Source organism: Sturnira hondurensis, unplaced genomic scaffold (assembly GCF_014824575.4).
Source record: "Sturnira hondurensis isolate 20B ecotype Veracruz unplaced genomic scaffold, ASM1482457v3 Scaffold0006713, whole genome shotgun sequence".
Classification (NCBI taxonomy): domain Eukaryota; kingdom Metazoa; phylum Chordata; class Mammalia; order Chiroptera; family Phyllostomidae; genus Sturnira; species Sturnira hondurensis.
The window spans coordinates 4,443,043-4,470,836 of record NW_028079344.1 but is presented as its reverse complement, the minus strand read 5'-3'; the positions used below and the strand labels follow the sequence as shown (position 1 = coordinate 4,470,836).

Genomic DNA, 27,794 nt, shown 5'->3' with positions numbered 1-27,794 from the left:
GTTCACAAAATGATACTGATTGATTATTCAAGTATTTTGTATTTAAAATATTTCATTCAGCTTTTTGTTTACTTTTAGGTAAATGCTGGGAACACACATGGGGCTGAAGAGTGAGCCCACAATTTATTGGCACAGTCTGTTAATACGGTCCATTAAAAATGGTGTGTGGCTCATTCCCATCCTACTTTCATATTTAACACAGAAGATGGAATATTTTTTCAATTTATGAATTATATTACCATTTTTTCAATATTCTCCTAAGAGATATAAAAATATCATTTTTCTTCCCAATAGCTAAATGAAAAAAGGTTATTTTTGGTTAAAACTGTGAAAGTAGGTAAGCTAAGACTTTATAACTTCAAGGCTAAAATATTTTAATAAATTCTGCTAGAATTTTCTCTTCATTTTTAATGGAGCTTAGATGCCCATTTATTTAGGGATTTGGCATTATTATACCCTGGGCCTTTAATCTTCATGTTATTAGACAGATATATATTTTTTTCTGTTGAAGTTATAATGAAAATGTCCCTCTTCTGGGACTTTTATTTCCACTGTAGTCCACAATCCATTTTACCTTCCTGTGTCCATAAGGGGGGAAAGTAAGGAGAAGAAGGATGGTACAAGAAGCATTTACTGTGAAACTGACTCCTTGTCTCTGCCACAGCTACTCTTACACTTCTTGGCACCGCCTGGGACAGGACAGAAGAGGGGGAAGGAGACGTGCAGATGCAGCAGATAAATGAGCTCCATCCAAAATGCTGAAAGGGCCAGGAACCCACATCCTCAAACAGCCCCAGATGGCTTTCCAAACACTCACTTTAGAAATCGAACTTTTTTTTATGCCCCTCCCCCAAACCTCCATTTACCTATGGTGTTTGGCCATTGAGATCATTTCCACCAATTACCAAAATTCGGTGATTACTGTCTGGTTATTATTCCTTTTCTATGGGTCCAGTTATACCTTAGCAATTCAACTGCTCTCTGGTGCTGCTGCAGTAGGGAGGACTCACCTGCTCACAGACCCAAAGGGGAGCCCTGCCCACCCGCACGGTACGCAGACCTGACCACGAGGTCCTGCTGTCTCTGCACATGGCTGTGGCCTCCCTGAGCACAGCGACGGCATGTCGTCATTTTGTTCGCACAGAGACCACACTTCACAGGAGGAATTGGTCATTAGTTATTAAATGAATGAGCAGTTTTGGTGTTTGGAGACAGTCTGGGTGGCTTTGATCTCAAAATAAAACCTTCCTTCCGTGGCAAGTGTGAGAGGGGTTTGAGTACTTGGAAAACCTGCATATGCAGTTTGCAGATTTCGTTCCACCACAGTTTGTAAAGTCCACACCTTTTTCATGACCAGCTGTGTGACCCTGCCGTCACCATGTGTGACCGGCTGTGTGACACTGCCGTCACCGTGCAGCTCATTCCTCAGCAGAGCCCACCTGGAAGGGAGCAGTGCCACGGGGAGCAGCGCTTCCACACCACAAAGTGGCAGGAGGACACGCCGTCTCATAACAACACCGGAGTGAAAAAAGCTCACACCACTCTTGGCTCAACATGCCAGTTAGTTTTAAACTGTACACCTTAAAGTAAGGCACCTGAGTTGTAATCACCATGACCACCTCATCAGAATAATGGTTTTTACATCATACTTATCATTTAGAAAAAAGCCTGGGGGCAGGCCAGGATCCCAGACACTGTACATGCAGTGCTATATGCATAGATCCACACCACACATTGCTCACTGAAGGGTAAAACACTACACAGGACAAATACAAGTTAAAACATTTTCACATTATTAATACATTAAGTAAACAGATATACTAGCATTAAAGCACTAGTTAATTCCATCTAGAACAAGACCATTATATCATCAGGGAATTTATTGAAACATGTAACTTTGATTCTGCTATACAATATATATTTAAAAATAGCTTTCAGGATCTTAAAATTATACTTTTTTCCTGAATAGTGTCTTTGTTATTCTGTGAATGACTATTTTATAGTTGAGTAATAACTATTATTTGACTTTCCTATAACAATTTAATTCTACTTTGAGTTTGTCATGATGTAATTACCAATTTCATTTCCCTCAGTCTTTTCTATCCATCTAAAAATTTTCAAATTTGTTTTTTTTGGTAGAAAGATGAATAAGGTCAGTGACTTTGAGGGGGATCTTGGCATCTTCAGTAGATCCGCGGCCACTAGGCAACAGTCCCACAGCATATGCGTGTAGGGGGAGGAGGGGTCAGTGCTGAATTAGGGAAGAGTCACTCATTCAACGAATAAAAGAAAATGCTCCTAAGTCACCTGAGGCAAAGCCACACGAGTCCCTTCCCACTCTTGACACACTGATGCTCTCCTGTGGGGGACAGTGCTCACATCACAGCTGTGTTTTTTTAGCATTTGTGGTAATGACAGGACTTTGATTAGCCCTGACTTTTACCAAGTTATTTTAATCTGATTGCTTCCATTTAACTGATGACCAGGAAACAGACACAGATCAACAATGACATGAAAACCAAACTCCTTACATCTGGGCACTCCGTGAACTTCCTGGCATGCTTTCATAAGGGTGGGGCCCAAGTGCTAACTCCCAGTACTAATTACGCATCAGTGAATGCTGGTAGAATGAACCAGTGAGGGCTTCTCCTTGTTTGTAAATGAAGCTTTACAACAAAAGAATGTAAAAGATGTTATGTAAACTTTGTTTTGCTGTTGCTTACTTTTACAAAATAAGACAATTTCTTATCTCCTAAGATAATGTGATCCTTGAGGGAAGCAATGGCGGCAGGAGGGCCCACAGAAGATGCAGTTGTGGCCATGCACCTCCCAACTTCCCACGCAGGGGTCATGTGAGTCACCTTCAGTGGAAAGATGTCTTTTTTTCTTAAATGAAAGCAAAATAAACCAACAGAAAGAGCTGCTCCAAGGAAAGATCAGATGACTAGTGTCCTCATAGTCTCCTGACCCCCTACGGACACGGTGGTTGGGACTTTCACTTTCCGGAACAGTTCTGCTTCCAGTTATACAGCCAATCTCCCCAGAAACACATTTGCATGATCAAGACCATGTGTCTTTATTCTTGGCTTGGAAAGTAAGTAGTATGCCTATGGGGAACCCAGAATAAAAAAAATATGAACTTCTAGATTGAGCAATTTGGCCTTGTTTCCTTTTGATATGTAGATTTAAATTTTTTCTATTTTAAGATGGACCCAGTTTTAAGTGTTATTGATTTCTGTTAGCCTGTTGTGAAAATATCTAGCGAAATATTTACCTTAGACTTCAGATTCCTTCTTTTGCCTGAAATAGTACAAGAGTTAATGGTGTATATTTCTAGTTAGAAAACAAAACTTTATCTGCAGCTCTAGGACCACTAGGCATGCAGAGAAGCCGTGACATGACATGTGGGTCTTTCGCATTATGAGCCCCTGGTTGCTTTCCCAGCTTGGGAATTCTAAGCAAGAATAACAATCAGGGCAGGGACGCAGGTCATCAGTGCTACAGAACACCGCTTCCTGTCTGGTCCCCCGGGAGGCCCGGGCAGGTGTGCCACGCCAGAGCGGCAGGGTTACGTCCACTCTTTGTCCTCCTGGGAGACGAAGAGACTGAGCCTTCTCTGACTACACTGCAACCCACCTCCTTTTTTTTTTTTTTTTGGCAGACCATAAGATAAACAGAGAGTCACTAATAAACCTACAAGCAAAATATGCTTGAAAGAAAATTAGGTAATTTTGCTAGGCAATCATCCTACTATGTCTTATTTCACACCCTGTTTAGCTTTTAAATATCTTTTAATAAATTAAAGAAATAAACAGACATTTAAACAATTTTATCCTGTGCATCTTTTCTTTGGAAAAGAACAGAAGTTCTTTAGCTATTCTTATTTTTCCTTTTTTTAATTGAATTTATTAGTTAATGAAATTTTATAGGTTTGAGGTGTACAATGCTATAACACTTCATCTGTATATTGTACTGTGTCTCCACCCCCAAGGCATGCCTCCTTCGGTCACCATCCACCTCCCTTTACCACCTCCTGCCTCCCCCCACTCCTCCCCTCCCCTCTGTTAATGACTTTGCTGTTACCTGTGATGATTTTTTAACATTCCTTTACATTTTTCACCCAGTCCCCCACCCTCTTCCTTCTGACAGCTATGAGTCTATTTCTATTTTGTTAGTTTATTTGTACATTACATTCCACATGGAGGTGAGATCACAAGGTTTTGTTTTTCTCTAATTGGCTTATTTCACTTAACACAATGCCCTCAGGTCCATCCACACTGTAGCAAAGAGTAAGATTGCTTTCTTTTTATGGCCAANCCCACTCCTCCCCTCTCCTCTGTTAATGACTTTGCTGTTACCTGTGATGATTTTTTAACATTCTTTACATTTTTCACCCAGTCCCCCACCCTCTTCCTTCTGACAGCTATGAGTCTATTTCTATTTTGTTAGTTTATTTGTACATTACATTCCACATGGAGGTGAGATCACAAGGTTTTGTTTTTCTCTAATTGGCTTATTTCACTTAACACAATGCCCTCAGGTCCATCCACACTGTAGCAAAGAGTAAGATTGCTTTCTTTTTATGGCCAAATAGTATTCCACTGTGTGAATGTACCACAGGTTTTTAATCTATTCTTCTACTGATGGTCACTTGGGTTGTTTAGCTATTTTATCTTCAAGAAAATCTAAAGTTGTATGTGCTCATTTAAAACTATGTACATTGAATTTCTTAATGTTGTTTTTTAAAAAAAGATTTCTCATATGGTATCACCGTTAACAGGAATCTAAACAACAAAACAAACAAGCAAGCAAAATACGACCAATGACACTCAAATACGGAACAGGCTGACAGGGTCCAGACGGGAGAGGGGAGAGAATCATAGGGGAAAAGGGGATGGATTCACATGAACAAGTATAAAGGACACATGGACAGTAACTAAGGGTGGGGGGCGGAAATGAGAGGGAGATGGGGAGCACGGGGCGGGGGGGCGGGCAGGGCTGGGAATATAAGACAGAAAGCTGTACTTGAACAAGAATTAAATAAAAAAAAAGGGTGATTAAAAAAATAAAAAAACATTTCTCCTCCAAGTATATACTCACTGACTTTAGAGAGAAGGAAACGTTGATAGGTTGCCTTTCATGTGAGCCCCAGCTGGGGCTTGACCCCGAAACCTAGGTATGTGCCCCGGCTCCTCACCGGGAATCAAACCCACTACGTTTGGTGTATGGGATGGCACTTCAACTAACTAAGCCACCTTGCCAGGGAGAATTTGTGAATGCATTAAGAATTTTGTTTAGAACCTATTTCCTTGGGAAATAAGTTAACTGCCACATATTTTATGAAGTATCTAGAGAAGAGCCGGTCCTATCACACTTGTTGAAAGTAGAGCCAACCAGGTTTTGAGTCCTTCTCGTGCTGGGAAGGAGAGAACTCCCTTCCCGAAAGGAATCGGAAGACTGAGTCCCGGGCATATGCCAACGACTGGCTTCTGGCCACTGGGGACACTCTGCTCGCCTGCTCCTCACCATCCCCCATGCCCGAAACCAGCTTTTATGTTCGGGCTTAAGAACAATCTCTAGCTCTTTAATTTTTCAGTTTTTGCTTGACAAAAGTATGAGCAGGTTTACTAAAATCAGATTCAACCAGTGCGCAGGCATGGCTCTGAAAGAGGCCCCTGAAAGAGCAGACGTGACGAAGAGAGGCACGGCTAACTTCACCGTGCGGCAGCAGGTGGCCTTCCATCCTCGGGCCACACAGGGACAAGCGTGGGAGACACACCGTGATGTCCCACACTCCCAGTGTACTTTTTATAGGAGGGGTTTTAAACATAATATGTACATTTAGTCAATATTTAGTGTTTAGGGCATATTTTTAATATGCAGATACAATTTAACACACCGACTATGGACTTTTTATTATTAAAGAACACTTTATGTATTTGGGGGATTTGAGTTAATGGTCTCACTGTATCTTCTGCTAGAATTTTCATAAATATACTTATGTTTGATTCTACTTAAAATGTAATTAAAGTGTTTGATTCTCACTACCTTAGCTCATACATACTGAGAAAAGGCCGCAAGCCTGGGAACAGCTCTGAAAGAGTAATAAGTCTCTGAAACAATAAAAATGAAACCAGGCAAGCTCCAGTGAATGCCAACGACTCCTCCACTTGAGGAAGCTGCAGTCTCCATGGGCACAGAGCAAAAGGAAATCGAACATCCTGCACACTGTCACTTTTTTCTGAATAAGAAACATGTTTCTGTGATTCAATAACCTCCTCCCCCACCCCTCACACCGCTGTCATTTTCCACAGCATATAATTACACGTCTCAGTTCCCCACCTCAAGAGAACCTTACTCCAAAATGATGCAGTCTGTTAAAAATGCCACAGCTCCCAGATATTAAAAAAGGAGAAAAAATTCTATTTAACAGAAAAGCTGCCAGGAAGCAGAGGCTGCAGGTCAAGCCTGTACATAACGTACCGTGTGCTTTGAGGCAGTGCAGGGTCAGTTTTTTCAGAAGCTTCTGAAGTGGAATTTTTCCTCCCTTTCTCATATGACTAAAACTGTGCGCACAAAATGACTAAAATCTTCATCCTGAAAGAAGGAAGATGAACTCACTGGGGCATGCAAAGCCTCTGAACTGTCTCTGTTTTTTGCTCATTCTTCTCTTCTGGTTCTTCCCAGTGCTGCATTTTACTATGTCCATATAAACTATTTATTGCTGTTGTACGAAACAACTGAAGATACCTACAATGGCCTGATGGGCCACAGAGTGGAGTGCCAAAGAGAAGGTGGCCCCAGAAGCTCAGGCCCGGGGCAGCAGTGGTCACCAGTCATTGACTGTCATCACCCAGTGTCCTGGAAGGAGGCAGCCAAAGACAGTGTGTAATGCTTTAAGGGCAAAAGCAGTGGTGACTGGGTGAAAACAAGACTCTAGATACACAAACCATGTGCTGCTATAAAAATTAAAACCTAAAGGTGAACATTCTGATATATTTATATTTCTAAATCCTCACTGGAGGCTGTTTAGAGAGGAAGGGGGAGGGAGGGAAGGAATGGGGGCAGGAGGGAGAGAGAGAGGCAAGGGGGTTGGGGGAGAGAGAGAGAAACATTGACTGGCTGCTTCCCATATGCACCCCGACCAGGGCTTGAACCCGTAACCTAGATAAGTACCCTCCCTGACTGGGAATCGAACCCACAACCCTTTGGTGCATGGGATGACAATCCAACAAACAAAGCAACCCGGCCAGGGCATAAACACTGTGGTATTTTTAAAAAGCTGCTATCCACCTCAGCACTTCAAATGGCCATGTTTTATTACAACTTAATCCAACTCCAAATTGTGCAGAATTTTTCTATTTTGCAGGATCCAGGCAGGTGACGGCCTCGGCAGTAGTTGTCACATTGCTTTCCTTCATCTAACATGTCTTTCTCTTTTGATGACTGAACTGAGGTTTGCAGCCTAAAAAATTACCTGATATTCATGCCCAGAAACATAACACACCCCGGATGTTTTGGCTGAGCGTTAGAACATGTTTTTTTTTTTTTTAAATTCTACTGACTATTACTGAGAATGAATGACTTTTCACAGCAATATCATATTCTTCCTATTGAGTCATATATGCTTATGGGGTTTTCAAAGCTCTATCAAGTCAGGCTTTTTTCCCTATTACACAGATAAGGAAATTCAGGGTCAAAGGCATAAAGTGGCTTGCCTGAGATCGTGCCAGCCATAAGCAGAGGACCTGAGACCTGGAATCAAGGCTGACCAGCTCTCAACTTAGTGATCCTTGAGCTTGGCCAAAAAACTGGCCAAGGACACATGGCTTTGTGTCCGTTTCACTGTGCACATGTGGCATTCTGAAGTCACCCTTGGCATGGGTCATAGGCCATCAAGCATTTCAGTTTCCAAGTTTTATAGAATAAGCCTGCTCAGTTACTGTCCGCACAGTGGTTTTTCAGGAAATGTGAAGCCATGTCCAACCTGGAGGGGCCCTCCATCCACCTGCTTTTCTTCAAGTTTGCCCAATTTCAAAGCCCACTTTTTTTTTGCAGTGATAAAAAATATATTGCTGCAGCAGCAAGCTCCGCTAATGATGTGACATATCCCTTAAGTGCATCAAAGCAGACAACATCTGCAAACCACTGATCAAGTGACCAGAGAGAAAGAAGCCATCTTTATCTGCGTGACAGAAGGAAAAGTGATGAGGACGGTCACTGAGGAGCACTGGCTGTTGCTGCGCTTTCCTTGGACGAGGCCGATGTTCTGTTGAATTGTTGAGATGGATGCACAGCAACCGGCTTTAAGAAGAGGGCTATTTTGATATAATTGGGGCGAGAGCTGGACAAGCAGAGTAGCTGTTCAGGGACAGTCAACCCTCTCCTGGCCTGCGTTCCTCTTCCCTTTGTTCCCCGAAGAGAACATCGAAGAGAGCTTAATGATGAAGGGCCCGAGCGCCAGCAGTGCCCAGCCTCCTTGTGTTTCGGACGCCCTCTCTGGGCTGGACACCTCTGTCTCCCTGCACGTGGTGAAGTTCCCTCTGATGCTGCAGAGGCAGCTGAGAGTTTTGGGGAGCCCCTGGTTCCCTGGCACTTGCCCCTGAAGGATGATTTCAAAGGGCCCATCATGAGAAGGATATTCCTCAGTGTGAAACTCAAAGGCTGCATTTGTAAACTCTTTCTTCTAGAAGGTCCTGATAGAGTCTCTGCTGCTTATTACACAGTGGAGACTGGGGCAGTGAAGGGGCTGGACTGCAAGGATTTACAGCCATGTTAATATTCATTACCTAAAACTTGGTCTAAGTTTACTTTTGGGTATGGACACTGCCCATCTCATGATCATGGTGTGTGTCATGAGATTAACCAACTGTGCAAAGATGTGGGAACTTGGACTTGTTCTTTAACCATGCATTACCCTGACAACTCCAAGGAGGCCACAGTAATAGGATGGGGTATCGAAATAGTGATGTCCCTGAGCAACTTGTCACAAATGGTACCAAAAGAGAGCTGCTCTGTTTAAAAGGCGGGTGAAAATATCTGATTCCACTGCTCTGCGGTTTCTGTAAGTCACTCCGGTTGAGTCTTACTTCCAGGATAGCCTCCCACATTTGAGAGAGAGCGACTTTCATTTCCCCTCAGATACAGATATTGCCAGGGTTTGAGATGTTAATATCACCCAAGGACTGTAATTTCCTCCACCTCTGCACCTGCTTTGGAAAAGTGATTTGTCAGGGAGCTTGTGCTGAATGTGCCCAGATCTTTAGAGATGAACAGGAGTCTCTCCTTGGCAAAAAGCTTCCCAGAACACCTAGAGAACAAATGGGTGTTTCTGTAGACATGTAGCTGCTCCTGTCCTTCTGAGAGCAGCCAGAAGAGTGCGTTCCTATTTATCATTATCACAGTAGCTTCCTACCTGGTTGCTTTACCTCCCTCCAGTTTACAAACTTCTCCCAGACCGAGCTTTTAAAAATGCACCTGGTTCCTGCCACTTTCCTATTTGAAAACCTAGCAAGTCTCCCTGCTGACAACATGGCTGTCACAAGGACCTGAGGACTCAACTTGTGTGACACACCCAGTGCACACACGAGAAGTGCTCATCAGGACCAGCAATTACTGTTCTTGCTCCAACACTGAAGCCTGCCGATGACAGGAAATCCTATTGACTTGCTTGTCATTTTTGTTACTGTTTCCCTGACAACAGTCCTTTTCAATTTTTTCCTCTATGGCTCTATATTTTTCCTCTACTGATTCTACACCATATCGAGAAGTGGGGTTATTGTTGTTTTGTTCTTGCCCCTCTCTCACAAAAATCAAAAAATTCCAAAGTATTCTTTGGAGAGCTATAGTTTTAAAATGTCCTCACCTCAGAAATCACAGCCCATCAAACATGATGGAAGATCCAAGGACGCTTTTTTAGACACGACAGACTTAGAAATGAGTAAGTGTAGCAGAAAAAGAGATTTTAATGAGAGATTTGTGACTCTTTTTTGACACCAATTAATTAATAAAACCTATCAGCATAACTACCAAGCTTTTTCTACAGAATTAAGCCATGACAATTGAAGATAAAAATTTAGAAGGAAGAAGTATTTTAGAAATTTGGAAATGAAGGTTAGAAATACCCTTTCAAACAGTTTAGTGAAGAATAATTGTGTCTCAATTTATGGTGTCAGAAAGTTCAATTTCTACTCTTAAAAGCAAATGCTTTTATTGAAAATTACAACGAATGATGAAATTAAGAGTCACAGCTGCTCTCCTTTATTGACTGATGTTTAGCCAAACATGTCTTATTGAAGGTTTTGGACTCTGGCACTTTAGAGCAGGGGTGTCAAACTCATTTTCACTGGGGGCCACATCAGCCTTGCAGTTGCCTTCAAAGGGCCCAATGTAACTTTAGGACTGTATAAATGTAACTACTCCTTAACTAGGGAGCTCGGCACTGCTGCTGGGTAGAAACAAGGTGCCGGGCCAGATAAAACAAGGTGGAGGCTGGATGCAGCCCGCAGGCCTTGAATTTGCCACTTGTGCTTTAGAGGTCCACAGGTTACTTCTTGTGAGGAAAGCCTTAGCTCTTAGCCTCAGCCTATGGGCATGAGGAGGAGATTCTGAACAAAGTCAAAACCACGAGCCTGTCCCAGGCGCAGAACAGAAACCCTGGCATGGTGGGAGTTTCTAAGAGTTGCCAATCACCCCTCCAGAGAGACAGCCTTTGTGCAGAGCAGAAGACAGCCTTTGTTCTTGAAAGAACTAATTTACCTCCTAAAACAGATCCAACGTTAATGGTTAAAATCATCTTACTACAGACTTGGGTGGAATGCCTTATTCATCTGATGTGCTCCCTATAAACTGTCATCACCTTAGTAAGATAACTTGAGACTGGGAAGTTGCAAGGAGGTGAAGGAAAAGATGAAATGAGAATCCCGAAGGCAGGTGATGAAGACTGAGGCCTCCTCAGCTACACACAAGTTCTTCCCAAATTTTATCACTTGTGTACCATCTTCACCATTTTCCACAGCCCATTACTGATTCTCTCTAATTTATCCAAGGATTTAAATTTAATTATTGTATATTTAAATACATTTAATTAGAAGACATTTCATATCATTGTAGTAAATTGAAGGCCAAAACATTTACCACAGGTAATAACAATAGCAAAGGTAAATAAAAACCAAAATAAAACAATGGGCTGTACTGTTAGTCTATGTTCTGAGCCCGAGGCCTCTTCTGCTGGGCAAGAGAGCCCAAAAGGCCCACTGATGAATGAAAAGACTGAAAGAACTAACTGGACAGGCAACCGCTTTCTTGCCCCTGTAATTCAGTGCTGTTTATTATTCCTTGAGAGTGGACCTCCTAAAAATGACTTTGTACATGATCAGTTGTTTACTTAGCACACATGGGGAGAACTACAAATTCATCATCAGTCTTGGCTCACAACACAGGGTATAGAAACGGGAAGAAGAGCATGGGGCTATTTAGGACTGGAAGACTTGGGTTTAAATACCAGCTCTGACTGATCCCAGGGATGTGACCACCAGTCAGTTACTGAATTTGTTTTTTAATCTGTTCAATAGAAACACTATAGTAACTTAAATTACTTAACAGAATTGCCTTCAGTAATTAAAACCGATGACTATCAGAAAAGAACATGTAAGGCACTTATACATATAAGGTGCCACCCAACTGGCACATTACCAGGTGATGCACATAACCTGTAGAATCTCTGTGGGAGCGCAGTGCAGCCGAGCAGGGAAGCCTGTCTTCGCCCTGACCCCGAGCCCTGCTGCGGACGAGGGGAGCTTCCTGGCCGCCCCCGGCCCCCTCCAGCATGTCACGTAGGGGGAGCTCTGTAAGTATTAGTGAATACATTGATGACAATTATAAATCAGAAGATTCGTAAATCATGAATGTACTTGAATTTTTGAGGTCTGGTTCTTAAAGAGGGTTCTAAAATCATATGATTTATGTAGTTTTTAAATAAATTGCTGCCATGATTGAGAGAGTAATAACAAAAAAGCATATTTTAGATGGAGTGTACTGTACTCAGAATGTAAAAAATGTCTCTAATGTTCTGTAGTATAGTTTTTGTTTTTTACAGTCACAATTTGAAGGAAAGGATAACAATTAGTTTAAGTGAACTAAGGTCAGATGCTAAAAGGAAATGGCCAAAAGTTGTACTTAGAATCTGCTGATGCTTTAAAAAATGAAGAGTTGGCCCTAATTCAAGGAATCAGATATTAAATTAAAACTGTGGGGGCACATGGTTCAACTTTTTATTTAGAATTACAAGGTTTGGGACTAAACTAAGATGAGATACTTCATGCTATTAGAAGCACTGCCTTAAAACATTTTAGACCAGGCAAGAGAGCTGAAATTAAACTTCGGGGTCAGTTTTGAAATGCAAACAACAAAGATCTAATGCCCTCGGAGGCCCTTTGTCTCCATCTCCATCACAAAACAGAATGAACTTGCACACACTGTCTCAAGACGGTTGGTTCAGCAAAGAAGATTCTGAGAGAAGATTTGAATTTTTGCCAAGAAATGTAGTGAGGAAAAAACTTTGGCTCAAAAGATTTTGATTACCTAAGAATTATTTTTGTGAAATCACAATAAGCTATCAGTTTAGAAGTATTAATAAGAACAGAGAATATTAATAATGGATGACATTATTAAGAATACAAGATAAGTGTAGCATACTTGCTTTTTTCTAAGTACTACTCTAAATACAGATTGCAAATAATATTCTAACTATACTAAATACAAATGCTAAATACTATTATACACTATTGTATACTTGTTATTTCTTTCTTTCAAATTCTTTTTTATTTTATTTTAATTGTTCAATTACAGTTTTCTGTCTTTTACTCCTGTCCCAGCCCACCAACCCAGTCCTCTCCCCCTCATTCCCACCCTCCTTTTTGTCCATGTGTCCTTTATACTAGTTCCTGTAAACCCTTCCCCTTTTCCCCTGAAGTTTCCTCCCCTCTCCCCTCTGGACGCTGTCCCCCTGTTCTCTATATCAGTGTCTTTGGTTATATTTTGCTTGTTTGATTGTTTTGTTGTTTGGGTTCCTGTTAAAGGTGAGATCCTATGGTATTTGTCTTTCACCCCCTGGCTTATTTTGCTTAGCATAATGCTTTCCAGTTCAATCCATGCATGGACAGGTCTATTTTTCTTTTTTAATCAGAATAATTTGTCAAAGTTCCCTCATATGCTTCCATTAGTACAGTTCTTTTTTATTATTTTTTTACTTTTTAAAAAATTTATTTAATTATTTTTCAAGTACAGTTTTCTGTCTATTACATTGATTGCACTGATATTGTAACAGACATGAATTCTTCAATTTTTTTCTTTGTCATAGTTTAACTTATGCTCATGATAACTGATTCCAGCATATTTAGAGTATAGGTTAACCATGTGATTATTATTATCATGTATAATCATCATTACCACAATGAGCTAAGAAATTATTATGTTGGTAACCAATACATTCAAAGTAAATTTTGAAATATGCCAAAGAATAACTAAAAAAACCTTTTTACTTGGAAGCATTATAGGTTCACAGGAAGTTGCAAAGGCAGTGCAGTGAGATCCTAAGTACTCCGCAGTCCCCCCAGTGGCTACCAATGGTCACTATGTACTGCAGTACGGTATCAACACGAGGAAATGGAAATCGGCCCAATGTGTTGAAGCAGTTCTATGCTCTTCTGTGGGACGAGGGGTGGGCGTTTTCATGTCTCTGGCATAAAAGTTGGGGAGTGGGATTGCCGAGGTGTATGGTAAGGACATATTTAGTTTTTTGAGAAACTGTCAACTATTTTCCAGACTGTCTCTACATTTTACCTTCTCGCCAGTGACTTATGAGCAACCCAGTGTCCCTGCATTCTCACCAGAGTTTACTGCTGTCCCTGTGCTTTCTTTTAGATGCTCCAATATTTGTGCAGTGGTCTCTCATTTTGGTCTTAGTGTGCATTTCTTAATGGTTAATCATGCCGAATATCTTTTCCTGTGTTTATTCTCCCTCCCTACACCCTTTCCTCTTTGATGAAGTGTCTTCCATGTCTCTATCCATTTTCTATTTGAATGATATGTATTTTTACTGTTGTGTTTTAAGGGTTTTTATATTTCCTAGATATAAGTCGTTTGTCAGGTATGTGGGTTGCAACTATTTTTCCCAGTTGAGAGCTTGTTTGTTTCATTCTCTTAACACAATATTTTACAGAACACAGGTTTTTATTTTAATGAAGTCCAATTTCTTGATTTCTTTTTATGGATGATGCTCTTGGTGAGATGTCCAAAAAGTCTTCGCCAAGCATTAAGTTCCCCCAAAGTAACTTTACCTTAAAACACTGTAAAAGTCTTTAATGTCTTATAGTTAAATTAATAAATTGGAGTAATTATAATTAAGTAATCAACACTGAATCAGTGACTACAGTGTTACTCTCAGTATTTAAGCCATTAGGAGACAAGTTCATGAACACATCTGTGGACCCCCATCGGAGAAGCTTCCCAAGACGACTCTTAGGTGCTCTTCTTCCCTTACACCACTTTCACCTTGGAATGAATTGGGAGATCACCCCAACTTCCAGGGTTACTGAATGTATCATGTATCCTCTAGAGAAAGGATGGGGTTGCTGAAACAACTGAGGCAAAGAAGCTACTGACTCAGTTCATGGCTCATTCAACCTCCCTGAACAACCTGAAGGGGTTCTGGCCTGAATGCTCTCTTCCTCACTCACCTCAGCCACATTGAAAGTGCTCAAGAGCATAGGTGGTTAGTGGCCATGGTATTAAATAGTGCAGACTGCTGTCCTTAGAGGGGGGACCATGCTCAATGGATCTGGCAGTCACGACAGGAGTTCCTGCAGCAAGCGTCCTACTGTAGGCTGAGGACCGGACAGCAGGAACAGAACAGTTCTAGAGGCAGACAGTAGAACAAAGGAAATCTTTGTGCATCTTCCAGGAGGCACAAGAGCCCAAGGTTCTACCAGTGAATGAGTAGGAAAGGTTGATTGAAAAAGGAGCTGAGTGAAAAAGGAGTGTTTACTTCTTTACTGAGAAGTGAAATGGAGAGAACCAAAGCATCGACGTTAAGGTAAGTTCAAGATAAAGGTCAACATGACAGTTTTCTTCTGTGACTTTCTATATCCCCATGTTTGTGGGATGTGATGTCGCTTTAGTGGGATGGCCCTTCCTTCCCTTGCCTTGCCTTGAAAATTGATCTAACTACTGTAGCTCAGCTCAAACCTATTTCTTCCATGCATTTTCTTCTCCAGTTTCCAATGATCATTTTTTCCTTCAAAATTCTATTGTAGGTATATGTATGCACCACTTACATTTTCTTTACAGATTGGCTATGTAACATTTTATGTTATTTTTTATCACCACAATTAAATTACATGCCCTTGAAGAGAGGCCTACGTTCCCATGTCACACCCACGCGGCAGAGAGCTGAGTACAAAGCGGGCAGCTGCAGGATGCTCCTTTCGTGAACTGCCTTCATGGGACAAAGCTGTTGAATATGACCCTTCTAGTACACGAACAGTAATGGCAATTCTGTGACGATGGGCATCTTCTGCAACAGCACTATCCAGTACAATGACCACTAGCTACTGAGCACTTGAAATGAGGCTAGGCTGATGAACGGAATCTTTTCAAACTTTGTTTAAATTAAATTAATTTAGATTTAGATGGCCACATGTGGCTAGTAGCTTCCATACGGGACAGCTCAGGGTATGATTTACAGGGGACGCAACCTGGAGGCTGGCTGATGGACAGGAGTTGCTGGAGGACTGCCTAGCCCAACCTCTCAGGGAAATCATCTTCATTGAGTCTCAAATTGGAAGATCTCTCAGCTTCTTAACTAAGAAATATTTTTTTCTCAGTGTTAGAGCTGAATTCTCTTCCCTAACAGGTGGGCTTATCCTCCCAATCCCCACCCCCTGCCAAGTTCATATGTTGAAGACTTAACCCCCCTCGGAATGTGGTCTGTGACTGTATTTGGAGACAGGGCTGTGGAAGGGGTAATTAAGTTAAATGAGATCATATGTGTTGGCCCTAATCCAACATGACTGATGTCCATATTTGAGGAGAATTGCCCAAAGGAATGGCCATATGTAGCGGCACAAAGTGGGTGGCCAACTGCAAGCCAAGGAAAGAATCCTCACAGGAAACTTACCCTCTGGAAGAAAATGTCTGTTATTACAGCCACCCAGTCTGTAGTGTTTTGTCACAGTAGTCCTAGCAAAGTAATACACTTAGCACACACAGAGGTGAACAGTTTCTGGTCACAAATGCACAAATATTAAACTGAAGTGACTGATACATAACTTTGGATGCTAACGCACTAATTTAAAATGAGAATTTTTTTCCAAGTATCCACTATGCCCGTGGTGCAGCCTGCAGTGGCACTGCCAGAAAGCCAAGGCATTACGCTGATGCCAGCTGGTGGACACCGGGTTGGAGAAAGCTAGGGGGAATGATTTGTGGGAGTGAGTCACCCAAGTGTGGAAACAGAAAACCGGGCTCTGGCAGACCCAGCCCTCCTTCCCTGGCTGGCTCTCAGTGCTGGATGTGCACACACAATATGTGCTCCTCTGAAGATCTTTTCCACAGTGAACATTTGTAGCCTTCACTTCTTGAGGTGGTATTATCACTGAATTCTTAGTCCAGCCACAGTTCACGCAAGCAGGGAGACTTTCTGTCTCGATACTGTAGCGCTGTGATGTGGTGATAAAAGACCCACTCACAGAGGCAGACAACTCCACTCACTGCCAAAGCCTTCAAGACACAGCGTCAGATGAAAGAAAATGTGGTTCACAGGGCTTACCGTGGCCATTAACGCACTCCTCAGGTAGGACTTATTTTGTAATGATTTAGTGTGGGCAACCCTGGCAGCCAGAATTAATTAAGAACTATACAGGGATGCTGAAGAGCCAGCAGCAATCTGCAGAGTCTTGGCAGTTAATTAAGGGTCAAAAAGGGTCTTCTGGTTTCTCCAGCTCTGCCTGCTCTGCTGGGCCTCAGAGTGATGAAGTCTTATGCACATGCCGACTTCATGCCTTTTCCATTTCACATTCCTAGTGGTAGAAGATGACCTCCAGAGAGGTCATTATTGCACTGCCATCCTTCCCAGATGCTCATATTTAGCTCATCCTTGACAGAGGAGAATATTTTCCAGGATATAAAACCTTTGAGAAGGGGGATTTCACAAGCATCCTAAAGAGTCTGTCTATTTAGGCTTGATTTTAAAGTAAGTTACCAAACCACTTTGCCTTTAAACCAGTTACAAAAACCACTCTAAAAAACCCGAAAAGGTGCATGTTACCTACATGAACATGTATCTGGGTGGAAAACCAGGTCAAGAAAAAGAGCGAACATTTCAATGGGCAGGCCATTTTCAGGCTGTGCAACACATGCAGAGTTAGACATCAGCCACAATGACGAACCTACTTCTTCCCCACTACCCCTCTTGCATCTGAGGGTGATATTAGGAGTTCACAAGGATGCCATTTGGCATGCCTCTTAATTCAGCAGCTACATACAATTTTGCACATACCCAAGGACTTCAAGGAAACTGATAGGCAATTACATTTCCACTGAAGTGTATAATGTGATCAGGTCTTTCATTTATTTATTTTTTCATTTTGCCTCTGCTCCCACTTGACTACAGCAGCAATCTCTCAATCAGAAGTGAAGGTTGAGGTTTAATGACTTGATGTATAATTTAGTTTCTTACAATATGCCTCTTGACTTTCTGTTTTGCATAAGCTTAGGAAACTATGTTAGTTTATCAGATCTACAAGGACACTGAAGATATATATTTCAGCTCTACCTTGTTATCCTACAACTTCATTTTTAAAATTTATTTATTGATTATGCTATTACAGTTGTACCATTTTCTTCTTCCCTTTAGCATCCCCTGCCCCTGCACTGTTCCATCCCTCCACCTCCCCCCCTCCTTAGTTCATGTCCATGGCTCATATATAAAAGTTCTTTGGTTTCTCCATTTCCCATACGATTCTTAATCTCTCCCTGTCTATTTTGTACCTGCCATTTATGCTTCTTATTCCCTGTACCTTTCCCCCATTCTTCCTCCTCCCCCTGCCCATGATCTCTATTTCTGTGATTCTGTTCCTGTTCTAGTCATTTGTTTAGTTTTTGTTTTTTAGATTAAGTTGTTGATAGTTGTGAGTTTGTTGTCATTTTACTGTTCATAGTTTTGATCTTCTTCTTTTTCTTTGATAAGTCCCTTTAACATTTCACATAATAAGGGCTTGCTGATGATGAATTCTTTTAACTTGACTTTATCTGGGAAGTACTTTATCTGTCCTCCCATTCTAAATGATAGCCTTGCTGGATAGAGTCATCTTAGTTGTAGGTCCTTGTCTTTCATGACCTGGAATACTTCTTTCCAGCCCCTTCTTGCCTGTAAGGTCTCTTTTGAGAGCTGATAGTCTTATGAGAACTCCTTTGTAGGCAGCTATCTCTTTTTCTGTTGCTGCTTTTAAGTTCTCTCCTTATCTTGAATCTTGGCTAATGTAATTATGATGTATCTTGGTGTGCTCCTCCTTCAGTCCAATTTCTTTGGGATTTTGTGAGCTTCCTGGACTTCCTGGAAGTCTATTTCCTTTGCCAGATTGGGGAAGTTTTCCTTCATTTTTTTTCCAAATAAGTTTTCAATTTGTTGAAGGAAGACTCTTTTCCTTCTGGTACCCCTATGATTTGGATGTTGGAATGTTTAAAGTTGTCCCAGAGGTTCCAAAACTACTCCTCATTTTTTTAATTCTTCTTTCTTTATTCCGGTCTGGTTGAATGTTTATTTCTTTCTTTTGTTCCAAACCATTGATTTGAGTCCCAGTTTCCTTCCCTTCTCTGTTGGTACCCTGTGTATTTTTCTTCATTTCACTTTGCATAGTCTTTACTTCTTCCTTCATTTTGCATCTGTATTCAATCATTTCTGTGAGCATCCTGATTACTATTGTATTAAGCTTTGCATCTGATAAGTTGGATCTCTCCTTCTTAATTAGCTCTTCTTCTGGAGTTTTGATCTGTTCTTTTATTTGGACCATATTTCTTTGTCTCAGTGCTTCAGTTATGTTGTAAGGGGTGGAACCTTATGTATTCACCAGGGCGGGGCAACCCACTTCACTGTGTTGTGGTGCTGCATGTGGGGGAGGGGCCAGAGAGGGAACAATGTCACTTACTTGGTTCTCGCCCCATTTTCAGTCACTTCCCCCACTACCCACAGGCAAATTGGGCCCTTCTGGTGCTGATCCCTGGGTGGGTGGGCTTGTATACCTTCTAGGACTCCATGGGCTCCCCCCAATGTACTCTCCTATGAGACTAGCAGTTTCTTTCCCCTGCCGCAACCCTCATAAGTTTTCACAGGCAGAGGTTTGAGGCTTTATTTCTCTGCACTGGAACCCTGGGTTGCACGGTCTGTCGTCCTCCCCAGTTGTTTCTCCCAGCTTATCTGTACTCAGATGTGGGACTGCCTGGATTGCTGCTTTGCTGTATGTCCTCTCTGCCCATACTGCCCATCTCTGACCCTCCTACCAGTCTGGATGAATGTTTCTTCTTTAATTCCTTGGCTGTTGGACTTCCATAGTTCAATTTTCTGGCAGTTCTGGTTGTTTTTTGTTTTTAAATTTGTTGTTGTCCTTCAGTTGGTTGTGTGAGGAGGCAAAGTATATCTACCTATGCCTCCATCTTGGCCTAGGTAGATAGGCTAAGATGTTATCCCGCATTTGCATCAGATGTTAACAGAGGTTATCCTATAACCTCTTTTGTTAGAATTATGCACTCAAGTTAAATCAGGTGCTGTAAAATATTACAAAAGCTCAGACCAGGAGGTGGCAGATGCTCTTGTGCTTTGCATTTCTCCCCAAACAAATTTTTTAGGAAACTTTGTCTGCTATATAAATAATATCTTCACCAAGACTACAGGCCTTTATTTTTCATTAGATCCATTATATTCAATACATTGATTTAGGTAATTTCTCAGATTTTTTATTGGCTATTTTTATGAGGTATTAGGCAAAAAAACGAGACAAAGTAACAGTGTGTGTCACCCATTCAGAATACTAAAATAAAATATTATATATTAGGAAACCAAAATCCTACTGTGCAGACATGCTCATGTTTTTCCATAATTTCTTCTTCTATCTTACTTTGCTGTTACATGAAGTTACAAACACACAAAATATAATGGCTCTTCCATTTAAATCATTATTCTCTGAAGTCTTTAACAGCACCTACCGTGCTAGTAACAGAATTTGAAAATGTGCCGCTCCTCTGGTAACACCCCCGTGATAGTCAGTGGACTACTGTCCAGCTCACCATGCCTTACAGACACAAAGACATGTACACACAGACATAAGCCCAGAAAAAACAAGAAGCTTTTAAAAACTGTGATCATGTTAAGCTTTGCCTTTCCTCTGGAGGATTTTAATTAGTTGGACAGTTTGTATAATTGGGAGATTGACTTTTTGAAACATGTTTATTTCTACATGTTGAACATTGACAAATTGTGTCTATTTTCTACTGCTCCTTTAGTTGACCACATGTACTTCACTTTTTATAAAAAATTACATGTTTTAAGTGCAATGTGGCATCCCACTGGTGCCAGCACCAAAGGACTGCTGCACTTTGCTTTCTCTGCCTCCTCCCGCCCCGCCTCTCCAGCACTCTCTGCAGCACATCTGCACTTAAGTCTGACTGGACACTGAAATAAGTGGCAACTGTACACACAAAACACATAAAGGTTGTAAGATTGAAGTTCTTACATAAAAACAATTATGATTATATTACCCATAAACTTAATTTCCAACATTACTACCATTTCTTATTATTTTGGAAAACTGTGATCTATCATTCACAGTTAGAAGTTGTCAAGCTTTTGGGGTATATGATATACAGTGAATCCCTTTTCTGATCATCTCATCTTTTCCAGTCCTTCAGGTCTCATAGTGTCAAAGCACAGAGCACTGATGGGAAATCTTCTCCTTCCTTCTTGTCCTCAGAAGGTGGCATGGGCCCTGGAGACAGACGTCCTGGGCCCAAATTGCAGCACCCTTCAAAAGCTTTTTGACATGCATAAGAGATTGAACTCTCTAAGCCTCAGCTTCCTCCTGTGTATAATGGGGTGGGTGTGGTGAGCTTCAAATGAGATAACATGTGTAAGTGTTTAGCCCAGTGCCTGGCCCATGGTTGCTGATCAACCAATTATTACTGCCACCATGAAGAGGTCCACCATGTGGTTCTACTAATTTTCAAAACCATGAAATTATAATAGTCGGTTGTTGAACTTTAGTGTCACTTTCCTTTGCTAACATATCATAAGACATACGATAAAGAGTTTCATGCCCCAAACAGTTAACCACTATTCCTTCTAGGTGCTAAGCATAGTGCTGGACATTGTGGAGACCATAACAAAAATTAGAAGGGCTCTTTCTCGGAGGATATGCAATCCAGTTGTAACAATCATGAATCAGAAAGCAAACAGTAAAGAGCAGCACATAGAGGCTAAATCATGCAGCATGGACTCTCATGCACTATAAAGTTTTGGAGAAAGGAGAGACTGGTGACGGCTGAATGGACGAATGGGGGAAGGCTTTGTGGAGACAGGGCTTGACCTGGTCCTTGAAGAACCAACTAAGAAAACCTGAAAAGGGAGTGGGAGAAAGAAATGAACTCCCAGCACAGGCAAATGATGCCCACCACAAAGACAGAGGTGTGGAAATGAGGGGAGGGAAGGGGAGGAGGTGATTTGATTTGAGTGAAAACATTTTATGACAAAAGAAGGGGCATAAGGAGAGGTGAGATGGAGCTCACCAATGGAGGGTGGGTGATAATCACCCAGTGTTTTAGACACAGGGTTTGTTAACAGGGGAATGAATAAAATTTCAATGTGTCTCAAAAAAGCAAAGCCTGAAGGTGGCATAATAACTGATTTGATCAGAGATATTGGCTTGATGTTCCTAGCAGTGATCCAGTAACACAGAGACCAGTTCTGTAACAAAGTGAAAAAACCTACTTATATATTTACACACAGATATAGATAATACACAGACTACCAGTCTCACAATAGCCCTATGAGGCAGACATCAGTCTCCTTCTCTAAAGGAGCTGGAAGTTCCCAGGGGTGCATGGGAAGGGGCACCCACAGCCAAGTGCACACTTACGTCAGATGGCAGAGGGACACGGGAGATACCTCTTTTTAAATGTGCGTGCCGCCTATTTCAAAACCACCACAGCAAAGATGACTGAATGAGGGACTTGGATGATGAGGGGCCTGAACGGAAGTAACAGGGGTCTTCTTTCAAATGTTTTGAGGTTTTAAGATTTTCTGCCCACATTCATTTCATCTAAACAACAGAACAATTCCTTTACTTATCTGCTTTTATATTTGTTTTTCGGCAAAGGTCTGAATACAAGAGAGTCTTTCGGAACCACTAAAGTTTTTACTTTTTCATTATCAGCTTTCTCATAAATCAAACAGACATATTTGAAAGAAGATGCTTGGCTTTTTATTATCCATTTAATCACAATTTTAAAATCTTGTACTAATTTTTTATGCAGTCACTTTCTGACAGCACCTACCAGTTGCAGGTTGCAGAGAAACATGATTTCTGCAATGACTACAGGCTAAAGGGTAATTGCATACATCCCCAAATTAAGGGGAGATCCCACCAGTGATCCTTCAACTTGAGATGCTGGAATGGTGTCTGATGTTAACCAAAATCCCAGGGAGCTCTTCCTTGATTAACTATGTACGCAAGCGCTTGACAATGACATTGCAGGAATATTCCTGTGGAAAAATAACTCTGATTCTCATTCACCTTTGCTCCAAATTTTCTTTCCTTAGAGGGTGCTCTGGCACTCACAGTGGCGAACAGGCTTTGTCGGGAAGCCTCCGAATGTCCAACAACACTTCTAGGGACCTTGTGGGAAAGTGTGTGCAGGTCTAATTATTTAACAAATGCTTACAGGGATGGCATCCTGAAAAATGGTCTTCCCAGAGCAATGCTAGTACAGTTCAAGCACCGATTAAATTGTTTTGACATAATTGCCAGTTCACAAGAATCATGACAGCCACAACTCGAACATTTTGGAGGCAGAAGTATTGGAAAGAGTCATGTGGGACAAGCACTGGAAAAGCAATTATGAACAGTCATTTATTTAAGGGAACACTGATGTCACCTATTGGCATTAAAAAAAAAACATTTAAGCTACCTGACCAAAGCAGTAATCATAGCTGGAACTCAAACAAATAAATTAAAATTTTTATTTAGGGAAGAATAGATCAAATTCCATGTTCTGCAACCCACCCAAATGCTCTTTAAAATGGGTTAGGGGTCAATAATATTAATGAGATCTGTGCCAAGCTATAAACAAAAAGTTGGACAAACTGGACATCAAGATCCTCAACAAAGCATAAGCCACGAAGACTCCATGACAGATTCACTCCCTGCCAGCGAAGCCTGCAGCAGCACCACAACGAGGAGTGCCAGCCGGCTCATCTACCCGAGCCCCCCGGGGTTCCCAGCACAGTGACACAGTTTCGAGTGCCTGGGGAGCTGCGGGACCAGAGGGAAACATTACAGGCCTGCAGGTTCACAGTCAAAATTAATGGTCAGAGGAATCCTGAAAGGGCAGAGGAAAATGGGCTAACTATCTATATGGGGCTTCTCAGCAAAGTACTTTTCTATCAGTTTTAAATTGTTTATCCACTTTCAGTTTCTCTTTCTTTCTGTCCATCAGACTTACAGGACAAGTTGCACTGTTTCTAAATACAGGCAGCCTTGAACTACAAGTATACTTATCAAAGATATATCTATATCTATAGATATATTATATAGATATAGATTATAGATATAATCTATATCTATAGATATATCTATAGATATAGATATATCTATAGATATAGATATAGATTATATAGATATATATTATATATCTATATAATAGATATATAGATATAGATATAGATATAGATATAGATTATATATATTATATATATCTATATATATTATATATATCTATATATAATAATAATTATTATTATTACCATTGCACTTGCTGATTACCCCAACCACTGACACTGGAGATGATGTTTCCACTGGGACAACTTGTTTAAAAAATTAGAGCTTTTAGACAGATTCAAAGGCTCACTAGTGGAGGGAAGGGAAGAAGAAATGGGAGCTGTGATAAGAGATGTGTGGGCCTAGCTGAAGCCCAGGCTCCAGAGCAGTGACGAGAATGAGGGAGATGAGTGGTGAGCCCAGGGAAGCATGAAAGAAGAGGGAAATGAGCACTGGAATATAGAATCCGATTTTTCAAAACCATTACAATTCACTGAGGAAAATCAAATTAGCAAGGGGCTCACACCAATGATCAAGGCTAGAGAGATCCGTGTAGTAAGGGAAATTAGATAGGGAAAATGTCCATTCCATTTTATACGTATGTCCTATGTGGAAATGCAAAAAGGCAAAAAACTGGAGGGCAGAGACAGAGATGAGTGGTCTGCTATTAGATGAGAGAAATGCAATAACTGGCTGCTGCGGAAAGCATCTCCAATAATGGAAGGATGGTGGCTGACCATGACAACCGTGGTGGGTATCAAGAGCTAAGGGTAGCAGAGGTCCATGTTGAAACCTTTGGGACTATGTGACAACCAGGTTGAAAGCATGGTTTTATGACATAAGAAACAGATGGAGACTTTGGTAGATTCCTAATTACTCCTGGAGGAAAAAATAAATAGAGGTGGTTTTAAGGACAGAAACCAAGTGCCCATCAGTAAGTGAATGGATCAAAAAACTGTGGTACATTTGCACAATGGAATACTATGCAGCAGGAAGAAAGAAGGAGCTCCTTCTCTTTGTGACAGCATGGAAGGAACTCGAGAGCATTATGCTAAGTGAAGTAAGCTGAGGGGTGAAAGACAAATACCATATGATCTCACTTATAAGTGGAACCTAATCACCAAAACAAACAAGCCAGCAAAATATAACCAGAGACACTGAAATTAAGAACAATCTGACAGTAACCAGAGGGGAGGTGGGAGGCAATAATGTGGGGGAAGGGGGGAAGGGCTCTCAGGAATAACTGTAAAGGACACATGGACAAAACCAAGAACAGGTGGAATCAGGGGAGGGAGGTGGGGATGGCTGGGGTATGGGGGTGTGGTGGGGGGTAAATGCATACAACTGTGCTTGAACGACAATAAAAATAAATAAATCCTAGAACCTACCACTGGGAGTCCTCAGTAAACATCTGCTGAATGCATGAATGAGCAAATGAAATAAATACTAACTTGTAGATGCTACAAATTCTAGGGAAACTTTGTTATAGGGGAATCCCTTATCATGAGATATTTAAAGAGGAAGAAAGATATTTATGCAAAGAAGGTTATGCAATTAAATTATTTCTAGATTTTAAAATATGTGTGCTTGTATTTCTATATTGACTAGTAAAACAGAGTTTCTAATTTCTAAGTTAGTAGAGGAAAAAATAGAATGAGACAAATAAAAATTCAATTAATTAAAAATAGGCAAGAAAAGGCGGGTTTGGGAAAAAAGTGTAAGAAGTGAAACAGACAACTCATAAAATAAGGTTACATAAGTGAATTCAAATATACAAGTAAAAAACACAAATTAAAAATATACTAAGTAGCAGATTTAAAAGTAAAAGCTCTAAGACTTGACAGAAATAATAAAATCCAGCTACATGCTTAATTACAAGAGACATAATTAAAATGAGAGGTTAAAAATATATTTCAGGAAAATACTAAAATTAGAAGCACTCTGGCATAGATAAATTAAAATTAGACAAAACAAACTATAAAGCAAAACTACTGCTAAACCCAATGGTATCACTGCCTAGTGATGAAATGTTCAATCCACTGGGAGGAGATGAGAGTTCTGAACTTGTACCACCTTAACAGCTCAGCTTCAAAGTGTATGATTTCCTCTAACCTCTCTCTTTTGGTAACTGGTAGACAAAAAGCTAGTAAGTACACAGAAAATCTGAACAACAAATTTTTTTAAAGTTCGATATAAAGAATACATAGAACAGTTCACTTGACATTGTTAAGAATATGTAAAATATTTAAGAAAATTGACCATGTGTAATGCTCTGAAGAGTGTCTGCCAATTTCAATGAATTTTTCTGATCCCAATGTGATTAAGTTAGAAATCATTAATAAAAAGCTAACTAAAATTTTTCCCATGCACTGATAAATAAAACCAACACTCACGTACTCATGTGCTCTAAAAAATTTATGGGTCAAAGAAGAAATTAAAGTGAAAATTAAAAAATAATAGTCAATGATAGTAATGTTCAACTGTTAGAGGCAAAATTAATAGTTTAAAGTAAATATTTATTTTTAAAAAAGAAAGATTAAAAATTCATGTGTTTAACACCCACTTAAAAATTAGAACAGAATAAACTCAAAGAAAGTAGAAAGAAATTAATAAAAAACAGAAATAGAAAAAAATTTTAAATGTAATATGAAAGATAAACAGAGTCTAAAGTTATTTTGTTGAAACAACTAATCAAACCAACAAACTGCTGGCAAGAATATTCAAGAAAAAAGAAAGCAGGTACAGATAAACAATATTAGTGATGATAAAGGAAAAAAGAACGTGAGTACAAACTAAAAAGACAATATGCTTCTCAAGTAAAAAATTCCTATGACTGTGTTACCTAAAAATTAACTTAAAAAATTAGACATCCAGAATAGCCCTGTATCTATTAAAAATTAGTAATTAAGAATTTTATGAGGGAACTGCTCGCCCTAGTCAGTTTTACAGGCAAGATCCAAAGATAATTTGAATTGTACATGAACTCTTTCGAGAGGTTAGAAAAACTACAGAATGCTATTCATTCATTTTAAAAAGCAGATACGCTTTTCATTCTAAAATGAGAAAATGGAAATGTGAAGATAATTAAGAGACTAGTCACTCACACACATTGGTGCAAAAATCATTAGTGAGCAGTATTCAGCAACATTTGATGTATCATATCTATGTTAGGCTTATTTTAGGAATGAAGGGTTGGTTCAATATTAGAATATTGATTACATTAATTAACTCACCATGCTAACATATTAAGAAGAGAAATCAAATCATTAATTTGTATACCAATAAATGCTGAAAAGTTACTTTATCAAATTTATTATCTACCCATGGTAAATAATATTAATAAACTAGGAATGAAAGAGAATATCCTTAATTTAACAGCAAGTAATTGTTAATCATTAAAGCCCTTTCTCTAAAAATCAAGACCAAAACAATGATGCTTGCCACCCTAAGGTTTATTCAGTGTTGTCCTGAAGGTTCCAGTCAGCTTTATAAACAAGAAAAACTAAACTACATAAGGATTAAAAAGAAACAAAACAGTCATTAGTGAGAATTGACATGATTGCTGTAGAGCAAATTCCAGAAAAATCTACAGAAAAATGGCTGAGATAAAGACTGCCAAAACATGGCTCTGGACAGAGGGGCAATATGTAAAAAATAATAGTGAGCATGTGTGTGCATGTACTCTGTGCACCTGCAATAAAAAGAAAATATAACTTTAAAAGATACTCTTGCCATAACAAAAAAGTACACATAACTAAAGGGTGTGTAGGATTTTATGAGAACATTTTGAAAGTTTATTGAAAAATATAAAAGTAGATCCAATAAATTTGTTCATGGAAACAGAAACCATAAACAAATAGGAAGATCCAATATTACCAAGAAGTAATTCTCCCAAGTTTTATAAATGGATCCCGTGCAATTCCAAACAAA

At 40.2% G+C, this 27,794-nt stretch overlaps 1 protein-coding gene across 9 annotated transcripts in view; it reads right to left on the bottom strand.

Annotated features, from left to right (window-relative positions):
* PTPRM (protein tyrosine phosphatase receptor type M) overlaps positions 1–27,794 on the bottom strand; it is an 827,815-nt gene that overhangs the window by 103,821 nt on the left and 696,200 nt on the right. The window lies entirely within an intron of this gene.